This window comes from Myripristis murdjan, chromosome 18 (assembly GCF_902150065.1).
Source record: "Myripristis murdjan chromosome 18, fMyrMur1.1, whole genome shotgun sequence".
Lineage (NCBI taxonomy): Eukaryota > Metazoa > Chordata > Actinopteri > Holocentriformes > Holocentridae > Myripristis > Myripristis murdjan.
In genome coordinates, this window is record NC_043997.1 from 20344408 (window position 1) to 20364586 (window position 20179).

The 20179-nt window shown below is 40.8% G+C and overlaps 1 protein-coding gene across 1 annotated transcript in view; it reads right to left on the bottom strand.

Moving 5' to 3' along the window:
- The window catches only part of m1ap (meiosis 1 associated protein), a 53750-nt gene extending 50445 nt beyond the window's left edge, over nt 1–3305 (bottom strand). Inside the window, exon 1 of the mRNA XM_030075742.1 lies at nt 3235–3305. The gene's annotated coding sequence lies outside the window, so the exon portion shown is untranslated. The remainder of the gene's footprint in view (nt 1–3234) is intronic.
- Nucleotides 3306–20179: the final 16874 nt, after the last annotated feature.

Genomic DNA, 20179 nt, shown 5'->3' on the forward strand with positions numbered 1-20179 from the left:
GATGAGGTTTGTTAGCTAATTCCTCAGTAATTTACCGCAGTTTGAACTGTTTCTGACATCTGTGCTACATAATATACACTGGCAGTGTTGCCAAAGGTCCATGGAAAACAATCAATACTCAGTTCTGCAGTGTTCTGAAGTATTAGATTAGATTAAATTAGATTTGATTTGATTTATTTGATGAAACTTTAATTATTCATGTAATGAAATTCCGTCGTTAAAGCAGGAAAAAAATAGTACTCAGTTAAAAATGGAGCAGAGTACTGAAGATGATAAGATTATAAAATATTTCTATTTTTGCAGTGTTAACAGTGTATTAATAGTTCATTCAAATGATGTCATAACACAAAGAAATATTTAGTTCACATTTCTAGACACTAATCATTTTATCACTGATAATGCCATTGCTTATTATATGCTAAAAAATCCCATCTCCTCTCTCTTCCTTTTTCTTTACAATTTCACAAGTATTGACAGAAGGACAACGTCTGGGCTGAGAGGCTGTCAGAGACAAAAGTCACGCAACAGAGGATGTGACCAGAAGGAGAGCCTATTGTGACTCAGTCAGCTACACTGGGAAAATCCCAGAGTTCAGAGTCAATCACACCATCTGAAACCCTGTCATTATGAGAAGCGTGTCTGTGTGATTGTGTGTTTCGTGCTTTGTGTGTGTGTGGTGTGTGTCTGTCATCATCACCATTACAGAAGGGAAACCCCTTATTTGGCAACATCAATTACTCCCTATTTAGACACACATCAGTTAGTCATTTCATGTTCACACCTCAGTGAGCAGGAACACTGACGACCACAGGCTGTGAGGAAGCTAATATTACACCTGCAGACTGCTCTCTACAATTTTCCAAATCCAAAATGCTACAGGTTCCTGAGTTTTTTTTTTCTACATGAGGTTTTTGGGGGTTGGCCACATTTTGCAACAGCATGAATAAATTGCTTGCATCAATTAAAAGGATTTACATATGCCTTAGGGGAGCTTAAATTGTGACATCTTAAATAACAATATTGCTCCTCAGCAGAATCCAAAATACTGTTCACTTATTTAACGTGTGTTGGTCAAGTGGCTACTTTTACAAGATTACATGTGGTCATTGTTGCCACTATGTCAACTACGACAATAACTACTACTAATACCAGAACTATTCCTACTACGAGACACTGCAGAAATGCCAGTGGGGTCCTGATGTTTTAGTTGCACACAGTAAAACACATCATGTCAATGCAGCTATTAAGATGTATAACTATAGTACTGCTATGATTTTATTAATACTTTCTAAACTTTAAAAATCCAAATCTTTAACACTCAGCTCTGTAATGTCGGAAAGCACAAATAGCATGCAATATTTTAAAAAGAGCAGCACAACAAGGTAGAGGAGATTCACAGAAGACTGCTATGCACTGTGAGTCATTTCATGTTCATACCTGTGTGAGACAAAGCAGGTGAGAGAGGGTTGAGTTACACTATAGAGAGTTAGTATTACTGGAATAAATTCAAACTAGGGCTGCACAATATGGGCAAAATTTCATACCTCAACATTTATGCCAAATATCTTGATAGAGATAAGATACACAATATGCCAATGGGTTCACACTTACAGCATAATAATACCAAGCGGATGTAGAAAACGGAATTACTGAACAAAGTTTTTATTGATCAGAAAAGACCAGACACTGTCTTCGGCTGAATTAAAATAAATTTTAACAAATTAAAATCAAACATTTTGCTGCAACCTCGGCTTCAAGACAATGCTTCAACAATATTTTCAGTGTGGCAACAGTGAAAATTGAGGCTTCTTTAAAAAAAACAACATAATAACACCAACTAGATGTATAAAATTCAGTACTGCTGCAAACAAATACCAACAACCAGGTCTTCTTCCTGTTTTCTCAAACTAATGATCACAGCAATTGTCTGTATTGCTAAAAATACAGCCATTATGTCCAAGGGTGAGATACTACATTTCTAATGCAGACTATACAGAGCAAGTTGTGTTTACAGATTCCCTTTCCGATTTTGGTATTGAATTAATTTAGGGCCGGATGGGCTGTCATCATGTTGCCATAAATTTGCCGCTGGGCCTGTCTGGCCTCCTATGTCAACAGCTTTTTATAATGTATCTATGAGTTCCACATGGCCTCACTCCATCCCAAACGCTGCTAGATTTCAGATGGCTCAGCAGGAAAAACATTTTTTGATAGACACAACACTCAGCGGAAATGCTATGATATGTAATAATTTCCTTAGTCTAATCAGAACACACACACACACACACACACACATACTTATGTCACTGTTGCCTTCTGGCGGCCATGATAAAACAACAAAGACAGAGTCTGTTATGAGACAGCAGGACCAGATTTAGACTATGGATAGAAGCAGAAAGAATAACATGTCAAAAAGAAAGCATCTGAAGGCTCGTTCTGCTGCTATCAGAGCAAAAAACCTATCAGAGAAAGAATCCCCTCCAATCTAAAGCTGAGCTCTATGAACAGACTTTATCTTCCTAGCTGCTGGATCCAATGTCCTGAAACCCTCTGTTATGTTCTGATCCCTTCAGAGAAGGGCTATTTTAACACGACCCATCACAATGGACATATTGTATGTGTGCGTGCGTGTGCATGCCCAGTTTCAGCCTTATTTTCTGATCCTCTCCCCTCTCATCTCTAACTCATTATTTCTTCTATCTAAATTCTGCGCCTCTCACCCACAATCTCATGTCATTTGCCTGTGCCCATTTTACCTATGCTGGTAGTCCCCTAATCCCACTTTCAGTACAACCAACTTCAAACCAATAAATAAATGAATATAGATAAGCATACATTTGGCTTTGGTTTACATTTACCTATGTGGGCAAGGTTGTATAGAGCCATGCTAATCATAAGTATTGCATAAGGATAGCGATAAATGGGGAGAAAATGTGTTTACAATGGATAGAAAGGATGGAAGTAAGCTAGTATTTTGTTTTGGGAAAACAAATAACATTGAGGACAAAAATAGGGAAGCATGTGGATATAATGTAATACTATAATGTGAATATAGTGTCATGCAAGTGCAAAAAATGCCCTTGTCAATAAAATACAAACTTCAACAAATGTTACTGGCTGAATAAAGTTCTTTAAAGACTTTAAAGTCAGTTAGGATTAGCTAGCTAGCTGTGACGTTAACCGGCTGAATTGGCCAAGTTTGTATTGTTTTCTACTGCATAAAGATAATCTTACCTTGCTTTACTCTCCTCGGTTGTTTTGGAGCTTTAATACACAGGGATAGTAAATGCAGACTATTCTTCAAAACAAAACGGAAAATTACCCCACAAAATAACGACAGTTTGGCCTCTGCGTTTACCTGTTGGTTTCCTAGCTGACTACACAACGGCGAGCTCAAATCTGATTGGACAACGTTGTACCAGCACGAGAACATCGTCTGCCTCCCGCCGCTCTGCTGGCAGCATCGCGCGGCCAATACCAACAAAGATTCTCTATGGTGAAGATGAGCCACTCCGTATTCACAACAACTACCATGCGCTTTGTAGGTTATCTTATCTTATCTTATCTTATCTTATCTTATCTTAACATTTTATAGCATAAATTGAGGAAAAACACATTTTTAACAAGGGAAGTCTAAGGTTTGACTTTGCTATAGGTGCACGCATAACCTTATTTATTATTCTCTAATATCTGACACAGCCAAACAAAAACAGAAAAACATCTAACTCAAAGTAACCTACTTGTTTTTCCTCTTGAAATTACAAAGAAAACAAAATCACATATGCACTAACTTTTCAGAGGTCTGAAGTTTATTTCCGAACTTTTCCCCCTTGTCCCACCCTCCTTCCATGTGCGCTTCTCTCCATTGCCTCTCTTTTGATGAATAGAGGAAAATATAAATGAGGGACAACGTGGGGAAATGAAAGCATGAATGATATGTAAATTTGTCCCTGATTCTGTGCCTGTGTGATTCAAATGTTCTCTAGTAGTTGGTCTCTAAGTTGTGTGTGTGTGTATGTGTGTGTGTGTGTGTGTGTGTGTGTGTGTGTGTGTGTGTGTGTGTGTGTGTGTATCAGTGCCTGTGACCTCTTCTACCAAACCATGAAGGTACTAACAAGCTGTGAAAGAGGTTGGAGATGCATGAAATAAAATATAAGATGCTCTTTTTCTCTCTCTGTCCTCCATAACATGGTGTGTGCCTGTGTGTGCAAATGTGTGTGTGTGTGTGTGTGTGTGTGAGTCTGTTTGCATGTGTGCAATGTGTGTGCATGTGTGAATGCGTGGGTGGGTGGGTGCATGGTGTATGAAGGGGCTGTGTAAAGTGCTGCCGTCTGTGTAAGAGGCTTAGGTGAATGCTGGGTTGTGAAATGAGAGCTGATTGATGCACAGTCACATAGCTTGCATACACACACACACACACACACACACACACACACACACACACACACATAGTGTGCAACATGTTACTTTGTCAGGGTGTAGGATATTGACAAGAAGAAATATGGAACCTGCACATCTGTTCATAGGAGATAAGATGAGGGGTGTGTGTGAGAGAGAAAGAGAGAGAGGGAGAGACAGAGGAAGAAAGTAACCTCTGCCAAGTCTCTGTACCTGGCAGGATCATTCCCAGATGAATGTCTGCAGACCGGAGATCCTAAGTGTGTGTGTGTGTGTGTGTGTGTGTGTGTGTGTGTGTGTGCGTGCATGCGTGTGTGTGTGTGTGTGTGTGTGTGATCTAGGCTTAATGTCACTGGATGGTGATGGCTGAGGAGATTGAGAAGAATAAGTTTTCTCTCCTTCCTTAAACTCTGCTCCTTGTTCCTAATTCTCCTCCATGCCCCCTGTCTTCTCTCTCTCTCTCTCTCTCTCTCACTCTCTCAACACTTCTCGCTGCTCCTCCCCCACGTTGCACCTGCCTGCCAGTGGTGATGATATAAGTCCTAATTTTATCTGTAATGTAAATTTGGTGCATATAATTAGAGCTGGAATGCATAGATTTACCATGGAATCTCCCACTGAGGGGGTTGAGAGCTTTCAGTCAGTTTCAAACATGAAGGCGCATGTAAAGGGATTGGGTGCACCGGTGTGGTGCTTAATCACACTCATGCACCGACACATACACACATACTGTATGTACAGTAAATGCATGCACACACGTTTCCTCATTCGGTAATGGTGAACACACATACTGCTAGGTTGATAGGAGCTTTGCTACAGGGCTCTAATCCATGATGCCTCTTTGATTTGCTCTGGGGGATTTGTGAAAGTTTGCCCAATACTTTTTGGAACTTACTTTGCGCACTAATTGCTGTTTTCTCTTGATCTAGTCTAGTGAGGTGCTTATGCTTTTCTATTTGCTGCCTGGGATTGGGATAAAGTTGACTTAAAGTAATAATCCAGCATTTTGGGCAAAATAGCCTTTTTCCGACTTACCCAGACTGAGACAAGCTGTTTGATACCATTTTCACCTCTGCACGTCCAGTGGTTCAGTTCCTGTGGGTGCAATTTGTGGTAGTTTAGCATGAAGACTTGAAGTCTACGGGAGTCATTAGCCTTGCTGTGTCAAAGTGAAAAAATAAACGTTACAGCAACTCTGAAGCTGTCTCGTTTACACACTGTATTATGTGTTTGACATACAGTTCTTGGAACTAAAAAAAAAAAAAAAAAAAAGGTAGATCTGGCAGAAATTAACTTCTCCTAAAACAACTCTTTTAATTCATGGTTTTGAATGTTATTAATGGTATCAAGCATCTTGTCTCAGTGTATTTTGCCCAAAAAGATGCTGTATTCCTTTAAAATCATAGTTTGCTGTGCCATATGAGTGTAAAAGATCTTCCACATTTGACCCGTCAACTCATTCCCTTTTGCTTTACTGGGACTATTCTCCTCCAGTATGAACAAGTGGGATCTGGCCCAGCGAATGACACAATTTGAAGCAGTGACCCAAAGCTGTGAAAAAGTTTTGAGGGATGCATAGCAACACACAATACAAAGCAGTTGGCAGGCAAGAGGAAATCGGTGTTGATCAATCCAAAAATAGTAATAGTTTTTGGATCATATTTTGTGAAGTAGCCATTTACTTTGTTGTTTTGGTTCATTTTGCTTTTCATATACTGTGTGACTGAGGTATAATTAAGCTCGATCATTCCACTGAGAAGTTCAGCTCATTTCTATCAGATGGAAACATGCATATGAACTGAGAAAATTGATTTCGGCACATCATGGCATTTATTTGTCAAATGGAAGTTATTACACAGCAGCTCAAAATTATTTTCCTTACAGCTGATGTTGCCAGACCTGACAGTACAGCTGGATCAGAAATTGCTTGGCCAATCAAATCGTTACAGTACAGTAAAAACATTTTGTCATCAGTTAAACCAACCTTACAACAGCCCTGCATCAGCTAAGCCTTTCATAGGAATAACAGGCTCCCATAGATTTTTTTCCCGTCTCATTTTTACTGCAAATGACTGGTAGAGGCTGGTAAATGCCATGTTACCAAACCAGGTGTGACAAGGTCAATAAGGGGAAACTTTGGGGGATAAGGGCCACCTAGGGAATTAAGACCACTATGAGCGTGAGAGGACAGAGATGTGTTTTCAGATTAACCAAAGATTTTATTGAAATGGATTTAAAAAAGCAGGGACTGGAACGGCTGAGGAAAAAAGAAAAGGAAATTAAAAGAAAACTACAAGCACCAATATAGGGGATAAAATTATTTTATTATAATTACACTAAAAAGTTCTCAATACTACTAAAAACTATCCTGGTCTAAAACGTCAGACACATATTTGTGTCCTGGTGCTCTTACTCACAAAACAACCAGTGTGGGGACCTCACCATGGTGTGCCTCGCCTTCCAACAAGATGGCACTCGCTCACTGAAATCAAGTAAACCAGTAAATAAACAAGTAAACAGAAGTAAAAGCCAGTTGGTTTAACAGAATGGTAATTACAGAAATAACCAAACAGAACAGCAAAGCAAAACCAAAGCAAAGCAAATCAGGCACAAAACAGCAGCAGGTGAACCTACAAAAAGACAAACTGGAATTAGGCTCACCATGCCACACTCTAAAAGTTATTTAAAATATGACGACCCTTCTTGCCACCTCTGGGGTACTAATATGGGGTCACTCAATGAAGTATGGTCGGAAATCTCTTATCTGTAACCCGCCAGAATGTCCCTGATACCTTAGAGGGGTCAGATCTAATCAGATTAGCACATCAAGACACTCAAGCAAAAGCAAGAACAAAGGGTGAACACAGACCACTAGATACTTTACATATTGTAGCCCCCATGAGGATTCAGGCCGAGGGCCGCATTCACCACACCATCCACTTCTCCACCACACAGACATGACACCATTTCTGGGCACCAATCACATGTTTTTAAAATACCACTTCAATCCAAATCCAACCCGGCTTACGCTTTAAATCTGGATCTGGAATATCTATTTAAAAATTCCTATTTTATTGGTTTCAGTTCTACACTTGCATCGCTATTTAGGTCGGGTATAAATCCCTCAGTGTAACGTGTGTCTGGTGTGTACATATAGCTTGTAGACAAACATGTTAATGATAAAAACATGTGCCCAGAGGGGGTTTTTGGGTAGTAAATATGAATGTGCACAACCTCCCTCACTCTTTATTACATGTTGACTGTGCCCAGTCATCCCGTGCAGGAATCCAGGTAAAAACAAAAGACATGTTGCAGCCTGTTAGTTGGACTGCAAGGTGTTCTGCTTTGTGTAATGAGCTGGTACTGAATGTATTGTGAAAACTGCAGTTAAACAGCTTGTGTACTGCACTGAGCACACACACACCGGTTTTACAGGGCAGGGCTTTTGCTTCCAGTTGCAGCAACATACAGCACACACAACAACAACAACAACAACAACAACAACAGCAACAACAACAAAATCACTCTTAGCAATTCATTTTTGGCTTATGTTCACTCTTTGGATCTTATTTTTCTCAAAGCAAATACAAAAATCCGCCAGTGTGAGGAGATAATGACTTTTATTCCCAGTGCAGTTTCAGTGACATGAGGCAGATCATTCCACTAATGCCACTTGACTCAAGAAAATTGTTTGTGCTGAAGAAAGTGCAATTATTTAAATCCATTTGGTTTCTCTCCCCCCTCTCCCTCTCACTCTCTCTCCCTTTCTCTCATTTTATTTTGAGAAAAATATTATTTCAGGGCTATTAAGGGATTTAATAACGTTTGAGGTAGACATTTTGCATTGTTTAGTTTTTCTGGCTTCAGCAGTGTACCATTGGCGTATTTATCTATTTGTTAATGTTAATGATTATTGTTACTAGTGTATTATTATTAATTGAATTGAATTGAACTGAACTGAATTCTTTCCTCATCTTTCTCTTTCCAGAACTATTTTTATAGCTGATAGGTAGCAATCCTATTCTGAGCGCAGGCCTTGTGTGATAATATAAGCTGTCTCCGGGGATCCACATCAGAGGAATGTGTGACTACACACAGATCTGTAGAACCCGGCGTGGTTCTACCTGGCGTGTAAATACACCCAAGAAGGACTGGTAAATGATTTTCCTAAAGTAGCTGAAGGCATTTGTGCTCTAAACACACTCTTCTGCCCTCTATCTCCTGTTCAAAATGGGCCTAATACCAACAGCTCACTTTAGAAAAAACGTTTCCCTTTGAAGTGCACTTAACTTCTACAGAAGTTCATGACTGGTCAGCCTCCACTGTTTGCACCCCTGAGACCTTAAAGCCACCACTTCCATTTAAATACAAACACAACAACGACTATATATCATTCTCTCTATATATTCTCTCTCTATATCATTCTCTCCCTTTGCATGAAGTCATTTTACCTACAATATACATGCTGGGAGAAAAGCCTCAATCTCAGTAATGACTGTGAGCCCTCGGGGCGGCTTAAGCTGGAGGTTGAGTTGCTCCTGAACCCGGGTTTAGGTGCACAAACAGAAAAATGAAAACGCTCTATACCAGCAAGTCTAATGGCAGTTTAAATCTGCTTTGGCTCCGCAGCAGGAATCAGGACAAATGAGACTGTTTTCTTTTTTTTTTTTTTTTCATCCACGTGAGACCGATTTTAGAGCCAATCAAATCCTATTGTGTTGGGAGGATCTGTTTGGGTCTTAGTGTGATGATGAGTATTATGGGAATTGTTGTTCTGGGAAGGGTGTGTGTGTGTGTGTGTGTGTGTGTGTGTATGTGTGTGTTTGTGCGTGAGTGTGTTTTGGGCTTAGCGATCGTGAGCATTACTACTTTGTGTGTTTGTGCTAATCTGGGTGGGAAAGCAACTTCAGTGGAATGCTTTATAGCTGTGTGTGTGTGTATGTGTGTGTGCATGTGTGTGTTCATGCACTTGTGAATGACAAAGCAAAAACTCAAAGCTGTGTATTGTGGTTTTAATATTTACTGCAGCTATGGCGTAGAATAGAATAGAATAGAATAGAATAGAATAGAATAGAATAGAATAGAAATAGCTGAGGATTCAGATGAATGCTGGTGCGCTGATGGGAGAGATTTAAAGGATGGGTGCGAGGCCTTAATGGCTTAATGGTAATTACTTAATAGTAATTGTGGCTTCTCTGATGTGGATTAATTTTAGCGAGCGAGCAGCATTTAGTTAACAGAATCCTTACAACTGACATGGAAGCACGTCCTCTAATTAGATCAAGGAAGGACACAGAGATGCATGACATGCTGCTTTGCTTGGTTTCACAAATGCCATTTTGAAAGTGGGCGGGTGGGAAGATGCACTGGTTCATGATTATGTTTCCCATGCAGCAGGATGATTCATCTTCCCTTTGAACTTCATGTTTCCAGTAAGGCCGTGTTTGCTCATCTAAGTCCATTAATGTTTTTCCGTCGCAGCGATTAAGTAGCGCTCGAAAGCCTACGTATGAGGCACATTTCATGGAGATTTACGGGGCTGCGTGGCCTTCAGAGGAATGACATCATCAGTAGACGCCACAGAGAGGTCAAAGGGCAGGAGGCCTAGACTTTATAGGTCACAACCCTCCCAGAATTCCCTGCAAGGATGAGGTTTCTAATCTGGGGGAAGATTTGTTTATGTTAGAATTTAACATCAAACTGTATGTTCTTTGGCTCACTTTCTTTCTGTCTGTGTCTGACTGTGTGACTGTGTGTCTGTCTCTCTGGCTGTCTTTCTTTGTTTCTTTCTTTCTTTGTTTCTTTCTTTCTTTCTTTCTTTCTTTCTTTCAAGGTTATACGAATATACAGTTAGCATCAGTGGAGTTGTAATAATTGTGTGCATGCTGAAAAGACCTTTAATAGAGCTATCAACTGTGTAACTTTCTACCTCGCTTATTCAGCGTGTAACTGATACCACTGGTATAGTGCTAAATGTAATTATCCATTACATATCCACTGGTAATTCAATTTGTTATGAAAGGATGGGAAAGCTCCCCCCTCTGCTGAGATGATGGATGGAGGGTGTTAGCAGGTACGGTGGCAGGAGTGGGAGGGGAGGTGGCTGATCGGTGGCTCACTGCCGGCCTGATAATACAAGCTGCCTCCTGGAAGGGATTCATTTCCAGCATTGAAGTGGAAGAATTTTTAGACGTGAACTCTCATCAAGGGGCTGTGTATCCGCTAGATAGTTGGTGGGGAAAACACTCAAAGGGATGCACACATGGACTGAGAGCGTGCTGGCGGCTTAAACAGGTTGGTTACAGAGCAGCACAAACTCCTGATCATCTTATGACTTGGGCCCATTCAATAACCCAGTGTTCTCAATGCAGCACATGAATGGGCCGGGATGTTCTCTGAACAGCTTTAGAGAAGTCAGGCATTAGTTCACAGAAAACATGGATGAGTCATCTTATTAATAATTGTCTTGGCTTATGACTTACCATGTCACTATTGCTAAAAAATCTGCCTTCTTGGAAAAGGGTATTTTGCCCAAAATGTTGGAATATTCCTTTATGTTATTATGTGATGTGATGTTAATGATTATACACTTAAGATGAATACCTATCAATCAGGAATATTTGAAGGCCAAGTCTAAGTGTTGCTGTCATGTCAGTCCTTAGTACACTAGGATTTCAAAGATAAAACTCATATTTGAGAATGTGATTAGTCAGTACTACAGGACATCTCCTTGAAAAAAAAAAATGCAGGAAGGAATACATCAATATTGTCACTGCTGTTAGAAATCCAATTACAAGTTAAAATAAACAAATTTTACAGCGAATTTTCAGGATTAAAATTGAACCCCTAACTACTTGCAACATTTAGGACATCGGCATACCAACTTGACTTCCCGTTTTTGCATCTGAAAAGGCACTAGATGTTTTTATTTCTGTTATTTATATTGACTGACTCTGCCTCATGACCTCTCCTTCAGACCAGACGTGAAATGAGGGCAGCCAAGCCTGCCTCATGCCAGCTGCTGTTACCATAGTGACTGATCTGGTACAGGCCGTAAAGTTGTTTATGAGAGAAACAACTAATCCCCAAAATGTGATTTTAACTGCGACGTTCAGCTTGTGGGCCTGAACAAGCATGGCAGCCTATCTCCCAGAACAACCTGTCCTGTTCATATATTCATATAAAACATTCAGAGCGACACTGGTCTTCACGGTGTCTTCCTGCCACATGTCCTAATGTTAAGACGTGAGGAAACGAGAGCTCTTAGTCCCTCCTTACCTCTGCTGAGACCACTTGTGTGATGCACAGCTCTGCACAGTTACAGCTACAGGAACATGTGGTCTCACAGGATCTGCCCATAGGTCATGTGACCCTCCAACAATACACTGTGTTGTACGTCTCTGTTCCCATCACTGACGCGCCATTCCACATTCAGTAAACCGACACCAGCAGAGGCTATAGATTGTGTCATCTGAAGAGGTCCAACATGCTAATTGCTGTGAGTCTGGGCCTTTGTTTCCTTCCTCTTCCTTTAAGGAGTAAAAAAGAAAGGCTCAATTTTGTAGAAAATGTCTATAATTTATCTGTGGTGGTTTGAAAGAGTTATTGATCAGAACTAGCAGCTCAGTGATTGCTTGGCCTTGCTTGTGAACAGACTGCTGGCTCTCAAAGCTCACTTTCCAGCTTGTACTTCATTTTGGAACAAAAATATACCTCATATTGCCTTTTCAAGGCAGTCCCAGTCTTCTCTCCCCACCTGCTCACATAATCAGCTGCACAACAGAGGGCTGAAAATGAAAAAATCTCATTCTTAAGCCAAAAGAGCTGATGAGAAAGCAATATTATTACACTTTATCTCTTTGTTTAATGTCTCTCTTGGATCTCTGCTCCAATTAGTTAGCTTACTCCCAGCTGAGAGAATGTAACTTTATTGTTTTGTTTTTTAAAACTCTAATGTTTAAACATATGGCCAAAATAGATCCAGATAATATTACTTCATTTTGAATCTAAGGGCAGTTTTACCAGCTGAGTCGTGTGTGTGTGTGTGTGTGTGTGTGTGTGTATGTTAAGTAAGAGCTCTCTCTCTCTCTCTCTCTCTCTCTCTCTCTCTCTCTCTCTCTCTCTCTCTCTCTCTCTCTGTGGTGTGTATGGGTGAAATGTTGACACCAGAGCCAGGGAGATCATGGTAACGATGTCACCGCTCTCCCTGTCAGCTTAGTGGCTTCCTGTATAATGATCAGGTCATGGACATGTGTGTATGTGCGTGTATGAGTGTGTGTGTGTGTGTGTGTGTGTGTGTGTGTGTGTGTGTGCATATGTGCAGATAGCTGGACTGGCTCCAGCTGTGGGGCTTCTTGTTAACATATTCATGAGTTTTGTTGCTCCTGTTTATTGTCATTTAAAGATTCATGTCACTGTGCATGTGTGTGTATGCTTATTGCTTAATTCCTGCACAAACCCTGTACAGTATCTGCTGATATTGCCTCGTATGTGCAAGTCCCAACCAGTGATCATTTATTGTAAAATTTATCAACACTCAAGAACAAGAAGTTTTCCTCTGTTCCAGCAAAAAGTTCTGGTGATGGATCTGAATTTTCAAAGTGTCATCATGACACAATATTTTTTTTAACCTGATGTTAAAGGTGTGCTGACACAGTTTGCGCAGCTTTGCAGCAGCACAAAAGTCATCTCTCCATTATATCCACTGTAATGATGAGAGGTGAAAGAGTAAACATTTTGAGTTGAACATGAAAGAGCGTTAACTCCACAAGGAACCCAGGAACAGCTAATTGGAGGGACTGAAAGGAGAGGCATCCGCTTTGCAAACTCTCTTGCAAGGAGATCATCAAAGGCGGGACCGCAGTGAATGACAAGCACCTTGCCTCTTAAATTTGCAGGCAGGTTGAAAACGGGTGCGTAATGAAAGAAATCCATTTCCAAGCAACAATAAAAGCAAAGATCAGGTTCAAGAAAAACCTGGCAGATTTTCATGAAAAAGAAAAAGAAAACTTTAATACACAAAGACGCTGGTGTAGAGGCGCCACAACATACAAACTGGTTCGAAACTTTACAGAGAAAAACTGATAAGCTGCCATCTTGGAGAAGCGTATGCAACGTGCTCAAACAAGATGACTTTGCTTTCTGGCGGCGCTTTGAAATTTGAATATGAAATTTGTGGGAGGCAATCCATCTGTCGTCGAGAGATTAGGTGAAGCAAAAGAGGGAAAATTCAAAATGTCAAGGTGTTCCTTTAACTCGACTCTGGCTCCCCTCCAGTTTTATGTAGCATCCCTGAAATTACTCTGGCAACCATGAATTTTTCATGGTCATGTTATGCTTTCAGGCGAGGTACCACGTTTTCCTTCCGGCTTCCACCCACCTGCCTCAGGTATAACTCCTGTGCCTTCCAAGGTAAAACTCACAAATATTTTACTTGGATACATATTGGAAAGTACACAAGCTGTATTAACATAACTTCACACATCTAATTAAGGGTTAATTTATTGAACATAGATAGATAGATAGATAGATAGATAGATAATAATATGGAAGAAAAACAATGTGTGTGGTTGATTAAGCTGTATTTCAGGACCCTGCAAATCTCTTTATTTTCTGGTATGATGTGTTTCAGGTTTGGTATTCATTCTCTTATCCCCTAACCAAAACCTCCTCCTCTCTCCTTTCCCTTTTCCCCTCTCATCAAACCACCGTACATTTACATTGAAGGTATTTAGCTCTTATCCAAAACGACTTACAAAGAATGAGTGGGTGGGGGTTAAGTGGTCTTCAGTGAGATCATTCCACATAACACCGTTCCTCTGTTTCTCCCCTTGATCCATCCAACCGACCCGAATTCTTCTCTCTCCACCCCCATGCTTTGCTCTTTCCCTTCCCTGTTAAGTGCTCTCCTGAATCAATGTGCTTTGACGATGCTCTGGAATGACAGTTTTTCACCCTAATCCTCAGACCTGTTGTCATGGAAATTGGGCTCTCCGAATGCCACTATTCAGAGCCCTCACATGAAACATGAATGATGAATTTTGAGGGCTTTTTTTTGTGTGTGTGTGTCTTGAGTGTGCATGTGTATGCGAGAGACAGGGTGTGTAGTTCTGAGGGGGCCAAAAAGCGGATTTCAGCTGTTAATCACCCGTTCTGCCATCTCATCAAAAGAAGGGACAGGAAATGAAGGGGGAAAAGGGAAAAGATAGAATGAATAGAGAAAGGACAGTGGAAAATCTGTCCATTGGTTTTCTCAATGCAGAACCTTGTTCAATGCGTTCGCTGACAAGGCTGGTGGTTTTGCCCAGTCGCTTGAGGGCTAAAAAGTGCTTGTTCTACAAAGAAAGAAAAAAAAAAAAAAAAAACTAGGCTAGGTGCTTAACTATCTCAAAATAGATCGAGCTGAATGCCTTATTCTCTTTGTGTCCTGATGCAAACTGGCCAGTTTTAATAACCTTGTGTGCTACATCTGGGCGTTATCGGGTGTGAATGAAGAGAAGAGAAGGAGTGAGGGTGTGTGTGTGTGTGCAGAAAACTGATTGTGGTGTGTGTTTGTGTGTGTCGGTAATATGTTCGAGTGCTTGTCTTGCTAGTCCATTATAATGTACTCTCTCCACTGTTAATCAAGCGTTGAGAGGTTCAACAGGTCTGTTGCCATAGGAACCGCAAAATGAATAGTGGACCAAATCACTTGATTGGACATGTAGTTGTTCCAGTTGTTAATGGACAACTAATGGGGCGCTTTGTCAGAATCACAATGTGTGTGTGTGTGTGTGTGTGTGTGTGTGTGTGTGTGTGTGTTTCTGCCTTTCTCCAATCTTCACCGTCAGATTACATTAGAATCTATTATCTCCTCTATGCCACTCTCACTTGGAGTGTTTGTGCATGTGGTGTTCATCTGTAAACACTACAAAAACACAAAAGATTTAATCCTCAAAAACGGATATTTTGCAATGAACGGTCTTTAAATGTCTTTAACGTCAATTTAAATCTTTTAAATGCTTTGTTCTCTTGCAATCAATCCATTTTCTAAACGTTGAATATCTCAGTTTGTAAGCAAATTCTGCCAATAGTCATGTACTGAATACTGAGAAAAAAAATGCCTGAATGATACTGGTGGCAGCTTGTCTCCACAGCAACGTACTGTATGTTGAGGTATGAGGTTCACTGCTCTGTAACTCTCGTGCATGAGCACAGCGGTGCATGCTAAAAATTTTACATCTTCCACCAAATTTCGCTTCAGCACCACAGTGCCAGTTTGTACCTGCACAGCGAGCATCAAACCAGCTCTGACACCTGCTATCCTTCCGTATCGGTGCTGCAGGAAAGTCAGGTTTATACTTCCACCTCATTTTCTTTCCATCCATGCTTCTCTCTTTCCCACTCTTCCTTCACCTCCCCCTGCATCGCTGAGCCTCTCTCTCCCAGCAAATCATTGTCATCTTCAGTGAGCCCTGCCCTTCCTGCTGTGGTTCAAACAGCGGTGTTGCAGTATAAACAACCCTGATCATATGATGCTGTTGTTGTCAGCTCTACCTCGCTGTGACCTTTTGATTTCTCTCCAGCTGAGCGCAAACCACAAGTTCAAATGGCCTCTCATCGTGCTTTGTCTTCCTCATAACTTCACGCGCTGTTCATCTGTTCTGCCACAGGGTTTTCCCCCTCCCTGTTATTGTGAGTTGGTTTGTGTGCTGAGGAGAGAGAGAGAGACAGAAAGAGAGCATATGACACATGTCTGAGGCAGATTATGACTTTAATTTGGCGTAAAACAAGGCAGTTAGGTTATATAACTGTATAATGTGGCACATGTGACATAAAAACACACGCAACACCAATAATCTCTCTTTGTCTCTCGCCCTCTCTCCTGTTTCTTCTCCATCAACTGATCAATGTCTTCTCTCTCTGACAGGCTGCATCCCATGTTTGCGGCATGTCTGTCATTTCCTCTACCAGAGTTTGGGGTTGAAGTGTATGTATTTTGCATAACATGGAGGTAGATAAAGACATACAGTAGTGTTGTACCACTACATTTTGATCCTTTGTGGTTCTTTGTGACTTCAGCACCTCACCTTGAGTTGTCTCTATTAAAGTATGAGCTGAGTGTGTAGGATATAGAGATATTACTTGCCAAAACCAGGGATGAGAAGGATTCTTAAAAATGTAATTTGTTGCACTTTAAATGACAGAATTCATAATCAGTATTGTAATCCATTACATTCAGTTTATTGGCTACATTCAGAGGGAATTAGTTTTGGTGACAGGCACAGAGACAAATGAACAGCTCATAAAGTCATTTCATTAAGGATGTCACTTGTCACCTGAAGAGGGGGTACTGAAATAAGAAACATGATCAAATGACTTTCTGTTCCCTCTAACACACAGATGGTGAATGGTTCCAGTAGCTATAGTAGTTACATGCATGATTAGCCATGATTTCAAGTTTTTATGTATCAAAAGAAAATTGATTGTTGATCAAAATGCATTTAAAGGAAAAACTGCCAAAGTTCTGCACTGCCCACTTGAGTCTTTGCTGTTCCTCAAGTCTAAGATATGCAATGACAAGCATCAAGACCGCATACATGTGATAGTTGCTATTTCATAATCAGATTAAGGTAATTCTATTGCAAGTACATCAAACGAGATAGCTTTATCCTGTTGTGTTTCTGTAATGAACAAAAAGGCATAGTCACAAGATTCATGGATACCATTAAGAATTTATAGAACATATGTGCTGCAATGTTCCTGTTCACCTCATGCATGCTTGTTTCTCAGAGTTTCACCGGATATGAATACGGGAGGGGCGCAAATGCAAATGCAAATGCAAATGCATGAACAGATCCTGCCAGTGTGAACAGGCAGAAAGCTAATCCCACATACTTTGGTATCACAGATGAACTTCCTGACTCAGTACATTTTGTGACTGTCATGGCTTTTTAGCCTCTTCACTGAAAACCTGTAATGACAGGACTGATAATGTTTGGTCAATACTTTATTCAGTATCTAAAGAAATACACTGAGTTCTAGACAAACAAACTGTTTTAACAACTCAGTGGTGTGTGATGAGAGGACTGGCAGTAAACTGACCTCTGTATGTCCAGTCTTTAGTTCCTTGTGGTAAATATGATGGGTGATGCCAAGTTTAAACAGGCTGGTAAACAAACCAGATGTGCTGAAACATTAACTTGAAATATAGTGCACTAGGTAAACACTGAGGCGAGGCTCCTACGACCTGTTCTTCTTTTCAGCTCTAAATCAAACCTCTGAGGTCCCAGTAATGTGAGATTCAAGCAAAGCACAGCAAAGCCTGAGGACTTGGTAGTGTAGACACTAATCTGCATGATAGTCATAGTTAAAATCAGTGAGCTGCCAGTTCACCTAAGACTGTTCTGTCTAACTTTTCCCTAAATTCCGCCAAAACACTAATAAACAACATCAAAATAATTTTAACTTCCATCAGAATGTTCACAAGCTCCGTCATAAAGTTCAGAATTTCCATCAGGATGTTCATGAAGTCCCTCAAAGTACTCCTAAGACTAGAAGAATATTTCCATCCATGTTCCTAAGTTCCATCAGAATGTTCCCATATTTCATCAGGATGTTCATGAGTTCCATCAGAATTCTCTTATCCTCCATCTGAATGTTCATAAATTCCATCCCAGTATTATTAGCTTCCATCGCAATGTTCCTAACTTCATCAGAATGTTCCTAAGTTCCATCAGAATGTTCCTAAGTTCCATCAGAATGTTCCCCCGTCCCATCAGGATGTTCCTAAGTTCCATCAGAATTTTCCTAAATTCCACCAGAATTCTCTTAACCACAATCAGAATGTTCATAAATTCCATCAGAATTCTACCAAGTTCCATCAGAACTTTCTTAACCTCAATCAGAATGTTCATAAATTCCATCAGAAATTCTACCAGAAAATCCTTCCCCCAGAATGTTCCAAACTTCCACAAGCATGTTCCAAACTTCCATCACAATGTTTCCAACTTGAGTTAATGTGCCTTAAAGTTCCTTAAAGTGCTGCTGACTCTATAAGAGGCTGTTGATTTTAGCCAGCTCACCCCTCTCACCTCACCAACAGTGTAAATGCTTGGTAATGGAGCTGCCTACTCTCTGTCACTGCCACAAACACTTTCAGCTGTTTGAGTGACAGAACCGCTCACAGGTGGAATGGGTTCACAGCGTTCAGATCCCAGGCAATAGCTGGCAATCTGGAGTAGCTCTTATAGATGTGAAATGATATGCATTGCGTGTTGGATGCTTTATTGATCTCCGCAGGGAAATTCTCTTCTCTTGCGCCCCTCTACAGAAAGATCAAGCATCGGGCTCAGATACAGAACAACAGGCCTGGAGCTGGTAGACAATTCAATGTTTTGCTCGTAGACACTTCAGCAGGGTAGATCATTGCTAATGAACAGGTCTGGTTCTGTGGCTTTCAGTTGAAGGATGATCTCTCCATTTACTATATATTAAGATAAACTGAGGCTCTACCAAAAAGCGCAAAGGTATTTCATCAGTCTAAACTCAGGCTCAATGAGTTTAGGTGTCTACGTTTTTATTCAGCCGAGGTGAAAGAATAAAGTCAAGCGGATTCACTCAGATTGAATTTTATTACTGCTGTTGTACAAAAGGAATATTTTGACGGGGGATTTTATGAGACTTGAATTGCATGCACGATCATGGGAAATGCAACCCTATGATATCAGATGGCATTACCTGACAAGGCTGGAGGAAATGATACTGGATGTGAAATCAGCCCCCCATTTCCTAAAGAGAAGGTGGGCTGGTAAAATGTTTTTCTCCTGCAGTCTAAAGTCAGTGGCAGGCTGTGAAATTGTGAAGCCATCCACCTTTAACCCCCATATTATAAATTCAAAATGTCACCAGTGGAATATGCTGTACCGCTCCTGTCTACCAAAACTTAAATATAACACTGCACTGCCAGTTATCTCTCATAGGGCAAGTGTATCTGGGCTCCACGGGATATCTGGCCTTTTCAGTTCTTATAAAGGCCAGTCGTGGTTGAATAAGAATACCATGCGCTGATAATAAGCAATGTGATGTGTCCCCTGACCACTTACGCAACCACAAGGGCAAAAATGAAGTGCAGCAAGCCAAAATGGGCTGTTTAAGCTGACAGTATCTCAGGATGTTGTTAGAAGGTAGGGTCAACTTGACACTGGTCTGGTGTCAGTTTTGCCTGCACATTGTTAAAGCGAGGATTTAGGACAGGGAAGCAGATAAAGAGGATCGGCTGAACCTTACCCTCCTCCTTTTGTTATTTTTCAAACAGGAAGAAGGCCCTTATGGTTTCCTCTCCACTTCCTGTTCGGACACTGTCTGGCCATACCTGCTTCCCGTCTTCACTTAGCAATGAGGGAAATGTTACTGAGGGCTGTCAGAGAGGTCACCTAGCAACCGTCCGTCCTTTTGGATATGTTACACAACGACTATGGGACAGAGCTGGAATGCCAAGCCAGAAAAGAGGCGTGTCTGCAGAAGTCAAGTTGTATAAAAGTACAAAGGGTCAGCAATGACTTACGAGTCAACACAAGTCTGATAGTTTGCAAACCTCATCACAAGAATACAATCATCTGCAAATCATCTCTGCTGCTGCTGTGAACTTCCTCTGTGAATTTTCACCCCTTGGCTGTGAATTTTCACACAACTCTTAAGTTGTACTCATGCTTTAAAATAATCGCTAATACACCACCGTCACAAATGGACTGCGGAACTGCAATCAATCTGTATAAGATTTCTTATACCATGGTCTGGGTGA